Genomic DNA, 7,330 nt, shown 5'->3' on the forward strand with positions numbered 1-7,330 from the left:
GAAAATCAATTCTATCATGCCAGATATGGATAACTTCAGACAGGAAGCCTGATCATTTTAGCAGTAGAGCAACTGAAAGAAATGTGTAAAGTCAGGTCTCTCCCTGTTAAAGGAAAGAAAAATGAACTAATTGCAAGATTATTGAGTAATCAAAGTCTGGGTAGTAGGCCTGTCACACCTACTCTTACAGGAAATGTGGAAAATGATGAGGATGATGATAGTTCAGAATCTAACTCTAATATTGTTGAAGAGTTAGAGGAGTCTCAGGAAGATAGCTCCTCTTTACCTCAACAGGCCCTTATGCCTCAACCTTTAGCCACATGGACCCTACCAAGCACAGAACTGAGTCCAGAATTTGTCTCTCTTGAAAAGAATATACTTGAGTTAGAGTTCAAAAGATTACAAGTCCAAGCTGAAAATAAACATCAGGACATCAAACTAATGGAAATGGAATTACAACATGCTCTTGAAATGAAGAAATTATCTATTGAACATGTTTCTATCCCAGGTCTTCCAGTCCAAAGAGACCTTGCATGCCCAAAGGAGCAGTCAGTATGTATGATGTGAAACTTGATATTTTGGATTGGGTGGGTGCTTTTGAATAAAACTATGGGATTCAGGGTTTCACAGGGAATCGGTTGATTCCTTGGCATTTGTCTAGGCTCCCCCAGGTTGCAACTGATGCTGTAATGGAGGGGGTGACTTGAAAGATTGTAGTATGAAAATGTGAAGCTAGCTTTGATAGCTAAAATTGGGAACACTCCTTCCCAGTACCTTAAGAGGTTTAGGACCCTCAAAAAGACTGATGGTACCCCTTGGCTACCTGGGTGTGTGAATGTTTGGAAAAACTTAGATGGTTGGGTTAAGGGTTACAGAGTGAACTCTTTTGAAGGAATGAGAAATCTGTTTTTGTTGGAATCTATCTTTGATGCCTGCTCTCCTGAGCTGAGACAGCACTTGGCTGACTCTAAAGAGATTGACCCCAAGAAGCTAGCAAAAGCTGCTGACTTGTGGGTTGCCAACAGGGCTACTCACAAGGATTCTGGGGCTATTCATGAAAAGGTTGAGGGGAAGCAGCACAAGAAAGATGACAAAGAGAATTCTAAAACCTCCAATCCAAAAGAGCGCCACAAACCTAAGAAAGGTAAACCAGGTCAGTCTAGTGAAACCGCTGGTGCCAAACCAGAGGGAGGTCAGCAGAAGCCCCCATTTGTCAAAACATTTGGAAAATGTTATGCTTGTGGGTCAACTGACCATGTGAAAGGGGATCCCAGATGCAAGGGTAAACCTTCAGGGATCCACACTGCCTCCTTAGCCTTCATCCCTGAAGGAGAAGTACATATGGCAAGTGGAAACTTTCAACTATTGGCTGAAGACCCCATTGGGGTCTCTGCCAGTGTTTCTTTAGTGGCCCTGCGTTTGTGGGAACAGCAGAATGTAGATGCGTATAACTCTATACCAGATAACACAAAAGAATAATACAAGGACAGTGTACTTGTAAATGGTCAGGAGACCCCTGCCATTAGAGAGCCTGGGGCCAGCATCACAGTGGTGGATGGGGCCTTTTTCAAACCTGAGGATGTTGCTAAGGCACCCAAAGGTCCCACTAAGCTTGCTGGAGGCGGGGGGTGTGGCTACAAGGCCATGTAGGCAGACGTGTTCGTGAGGAGCTCCTGACGATCCTGTATCTAGATCCGGATTAAAAACGCAGCTGCACTAGCTGCACGACGAGGGAAACATAAGCATTCGCTTATGAGCATGTAAGGAACATTTGTGGATAACCTGGAGCCAATGCAACCTGAATAACGCCGGATAAGGGCGCGTGAAGACCCTGCAGGGTGAAGATTCTGAGGACCAACATGGCGGCCACCTGAAACAAAGGAAGAGGAAAGAGTAAACCTGCTGCGGTGCGCAAGACCGAGGGGGCAAGCAGAACGAAGCGAGCACACGCACCAGGGAGTGCCAATAATGTGACGGATATGCTCCAGCGGACTTCGTGTGAAGCGTACTAGCCCCGGTGACCGCGCTGTGGAGAGGCGGCTGGGGCTAGGACCGCGCGTCCGCCACAGCAGGCGGGACGAACTCGCGGCCCGGAACACAAGAACCCCCACTGGAGCCGTGTTGGGCAGAGGCGAGTGGCGGGCCCCAACTTGAGAAGGACTGCCGAGTGCCGGGAGCGCAGCGTGGCTGCTGGAGCGCCCGCTCGTGAGCTCCCCGGCCCGCAGACTGGGAAGTTCGGCGGCGACCCGGAGGCTGCAGGCAAGCGCCAGGGTCGCGCAACGAACTCTAAAGGGGCACCTTTGGAGTGGGCCGTTGCTGGACCTGTGATCGGGACCGGGGGGAGCAGCCGCACGGTGCAGAGGCGATGGCACCATCCGTCGCGAGCAGGCGGGCAGTGTGACCCGATTAATAAGGGCGGCTGCAATCAGCTGGAAAGCATCACACGGCTGCAAGTAGAGTGCAGGTAGATGGGCTGCAACACGTGGCAGTGAGGTGAGGAGCGGCTTATTCAGAACGGCTGGGGCTGATGCCTACTGACTAGCCTGCGGGCACAGGGCCCAAGTGGACACTCCCCCCACCCTATGGTGAGAGGGGGAGCGCAACGGTCTGAAGGTGTGCCTCAGGCTGGATAGCCCAGCGCGAAGAAGGAAGCAGTGGAAACAATGGGCTTGGCCTGCCTCTGGAAATAGAGTGCTGCACACAGCGACAGAAGGCGAGGGCATAAGCATCCAAAGGGATATAGCACCCACAATAACCAAGCAAAGTGTGGTTTGGGAAGAGGACGCCTTGGTGCCCAGGTCTGAGCACGGACAAGAGGCACTCCGGGGCCAGAGGAACTGTGTGCATGCCACTGGGTGGCACCTGAATGTTCGGCCCACCTAGACCCGCCAGGCGCATTCGCCTGGCACCGGTACCCCAGCGGAAACCAACAGTTTGACGGACCACCACGACCAGGCCCGGTAAGGTGTGAATACGGGTTGTGGCACCTAGAGGGCGCATGTAGTGGCAGCGCATAATCCCACAGTGCCACTGACACCAGGAGGAATGCCTGCACTGGTGACTGAGGGGAACAGGGCGTGGACCTGAGGAACTATCCTGTGCCAGAGCAGAAACGTGAGAGGACACAATCCACCCCGAGAGCACAACAGCTAGTAGGCATGTACCCCTAAAACAGCTGCATTGAGTCCCAAACAGCAAGAATAGCCCGACAACACACAGACCTTCAGGCAAGAGTTTGCGCACGGGCCCGCACCAAGCTAGCGCAGCACGATGTCTAACAAGACAGTAAGACCGAAGAGCAAACAACCCACGCTGGAAGCTTACGCTAAGATATCCCCAAGGGCAGAGGCGGCTAGGAGCAAAGACATAGTTACCACTGTGATGGAGGAGACTCCGGGCACAATCCAGGAGGTGCTGGCTGCAGTTGCGGACCTCAAAGTTGCCTGGGAGACAAAACTGGGCCTGGCTATGAATGAACTGAAAGTGGCACTGGACCTCAAGGTCAGAGCGGTACAGGAAGATGTGAACTTGCTACGGCAAGATGTAAGAAAACTTGCGGAGAGTACTGAGGGCCTAGAAAAGAAGATGGCCCCGAACACGGCGGAATGTGCCGCCCACAGATCGGAACTTCACGCCTTAGTGCAACGAGTGGCCCCGAACACGGCGGAATGTGCCGCCAAAGATCGGAACTTCACGCCTTAGTGCAACGAGTGGGTAACTTAGAAAATAGAGCTGAAGAAGCGGAAGGTCTCGCCAGACGCAATAACATCCGGATTGCCGGAAGGAATGGAAGGGCCGGATCCCACGGAATATGTAGAAACTATCTTACTACAGGCAATAACCGGTGGGGTGTTGTCCCAGGGGTTTGCTGTTGAAAGAGCACACAGGGCCTTGATGCGGAAGCCGCCCCCGGGAACCCCTCCCAGGCCACTGATTGCGAAGATCCTGAACTATCGGGATCGGGAAAAAATCCTTAAATTCTTCTGGAAGGGGGGAACGATCGAAAAGGCGCCAGCGAAAATTACTGCATACCCAGACTACATCTTGCAGGTGCAACGCAGCAGAATGAACTTCGGAGCGGTGAAAAGAAGATTGCGAGAAACAGGCCACAGATATATGCTGCTTTATCTAGCCAAACTGAAGGTGTTCCACAAGAATAAAACCCTGTTTTTTTGAATCACCAGAGAGCACCATGGAATGGCTAGACATGCAGAGCCGCCCCCAAGAATCAGGTATCCAGACAGGAGCCGAGGAAGATAAGTAAAGTGCGGCTGTGGCACCCTTGGGGTCAGAGCTTAAGATCCTGGGACTAGAATATAGTGTTGTATAAGGCTCACTGGGCCTTAGATGCCGGTAAAGTACATGCTTGCAAGATCTGTTTGAACTGAATAATCCTATTTATACAAATGGGAGCTCCTGGGAGACGACTCTTGAACCCCCATAGTATCGAGCTTAGTTAGGTCACTGGTAGTGTGGTGACGCCCCGCGGGGGTCCTAGTCCTTGGCGCTTCGAGGAGGGACCAGACGCGGGTGGGCCTGAGATCCAGGGATGGAGCTGGGCATTCGTTGGGGTTGGGTGGGGAGGGGGGAAGGTGGGGGTGGTGAGGGGCTGTGTGCAGTGGGGTAGAGTTTCAGGAAGTGGGAGGGGGGAGTTGTGGAGGGGGGAGGGCTGAGAGTGGGACAACAGGTCATCAGGGTAGATATCGGAAGGGAAGGTGGAGGGGGAGTTCTTCGAGTAGATGGTGTCGGGTAATCTCAGAGTAGCGACCTGGAATGTGCGGGGCCTCAATAGTTATCTAAAACGCAACAAAGTTATGATGTATTTAAAGAGGAAGCACATTAACATAGCCTTGCTACAGGAGACCCACCTCACCAAGGAGAAGTTGGAGGTGGTCAGAAGAAAATGGAAGGGTAATGTCATAGGTGCCGCATACTCGGCACATACGCAAGGGGGGTGATCACTTGGGTGGCGCCGCACGTGCCGTTCCAATTGCTCAGCTCTACAATAGACCCAGAGGGTAGAATGGTTGTGGTGGTGGGACTCCTGGAAAATAGGGAGGTGAATATTATAAATGTGTATGCCCCTAACTACGATACAGCAGCATACTTTAGGTCCCTATATAGTAAAATCAGCCCCCTGGTGGGGGCGCAGTGGTGTGGGGAGGGGATTTCAATTGCACCCTGAACCCCAGGATAGACAGGTCAGATCAGGTAAGCCGACGCCGCCAGCGGCTAAAGCATTGAGGACACTGTTGATAGACCTCAGTCTGGAGGATGTGTGGAGAAGGCTACACCCAATGAATAGGCAGTATTCACGCTATGCAGCACCACATGACCTGCACACAAGGTTGGATTACGTGTTTGTAGCGGCGGAGATAGCAGGAGAAATGGTGGGGGCCATATACAAGGGCAGAGTATTATCCGACCATTCGCCTTTGATTGTAGAGGGGCAACATCAACCCCCCCAGAGCGCGAATCCCGACATGGAGGCTCAGAACTGAGGCTCTACAGGACGTGGAATTTCGAGAGGATCTGAGGGAGGCCATCGAGGAATACTTTGAAATCAATACGGGCAGTGTACGCTCTGTGGGAACAATATGGGAGGCGTTCAAGGTGGTGGTGCGTGGGGTAGCCATATCAAAATCTAAGGGGCTCCAAGGGGGTATTGAACGGGAACTGCTAGAAACAGAAAAAGAGCTGGAGGGCCTTATTGAAAGCGAGGGGACCACCCGAGAAAACGGCGTCAAGATAAAAGACTTACAGTTAGCCTGTAGCGATCTCTGACAGATTATGTAAATTAAATTATAAGAAATACACAGAGAGGTTACATGCAGGGAGGGGATGCAGGGGGGGATAAACCGGGCAGACTATTGGCCTGGCTATATAAAAATGAGACCCCCCGTTCGGTGATCAGAGAGGTCAGGGATGCGGAAGGTCGAATTTACAACACCCAGGAGGGGGTAAACGGGGAGTTCTTCAAGTACTACAGACGATTATATGAGGATACAGGAGAGGATATGAGCCAAGAAATACTGGAAACAATAGAGGATATGGGGCTGCCCACCTTAGATGACCTAGAACGTGCAGACTTAGATGCCCCCATTACCACAGACGAATTGGAGGCGGTGATCCAACACCTCCCCACATGTAAAGCGCCCGGGTCGGATGGGTTACCCAGTGAATTTTATAAAACATACAAGCAGGAGCTACTCGAGCCGCTGCTGGCCATGTTTAACGAAGCCTATGACCAGGGGGAACTGCCGGCGTCCCTCCGCGAGGAAGTGATCGTCCCGCTCCTGAAACCAGGTAAGCTGGACGTGGAATGCGGGTCCTATAGGCCCTTGTCCATGCTGAACCAGGATAGCAAAATACTTACGGCAGTGCTAGCTTATAGGCTAAAGCGGGTAATCAGCAAGTTGATACACCCAGACCAAACGGGTTATGTCCCCGGCAGAAATATCACAGATAACCACAGGAGGCTGCACCATATCATTGATCAAACTAAGATGACTCGGGCGAGATGGCTATCGTGTCGCTGGACGCGGTGAAAGCCTTTGATTCAGTATGCTGGCTGTGGTTGAAAGCGACCCTGAAAGGATACGGAATGGGACCAGGGTACACTAGATGGGTCCAGTTGCTATACAGCTCCCTGATCGCGAGAGTTAAAACTGGACCCACAATTTCAGATAAATGGCAACTCAGCAGGGGGACCAGACAGGGTTGCCCCTGGTCACCCATGTTATACATCCTGGCATTAGAGCCGCTAGCAATATGCCTGCGACAACAATACGGGGAGGTGGGGATTCGTACGACAGGGGACACACACCTGATATCACTATATGCAGATGATATGCTTCTCTACTTGCGCTACCCGGAAGAAAACCTGCAATATGTGCTGAAGGTGATGGACCGTTATGCCACCCTCTCGGGCATATCGGTGAACCCCGGGAAGTCTAGCTTGTTCCCCCTAGGAAGGTATAGGAGCACCCCATCGGCGAGGCTACCCGTCCTGCAGATACCCTGGCAGACCGTGACATTCAGGTATCTGGGTGTGAATATTTACCATAAGATAGAGACAGAGCACACACATAATACAGAGAAAGCAATTGAGGGTATTGGGAATAGCATGGCGTTCTGGTCTAGGCTGCCCCTGGCCATGATGGGGAGAGCAGCTCTGCTCAAAATGGTTGTTCTGCCCAGACTCTTGCACTTTTTTGTTAATGTCCCATACTTGATCCCCAGACGCTTTTTTTGTGAGACTCCATGGCATGTGCAGGGGCTTCATATGGGGCAACTCCAGGAATAGGGTGGCCCTGTGGAAGCTACAGAA

The sequence above is a fragment of the Ambystoma mexicanum genome, chromosome 10, assembly GCF_040938575.1.
Source record: "Ambystoma mexicanum isolate Mex_15411 chromosome 10, UKY_AmexF1_1, whole genome shotgun sequence".
NCBI classification, from domain to species: Eukaryota; Metazoa; Chordata; class Amphibia; order Caudata; family Ambystomatidae; genus Ambystoma; species Ambystoma mexicanum.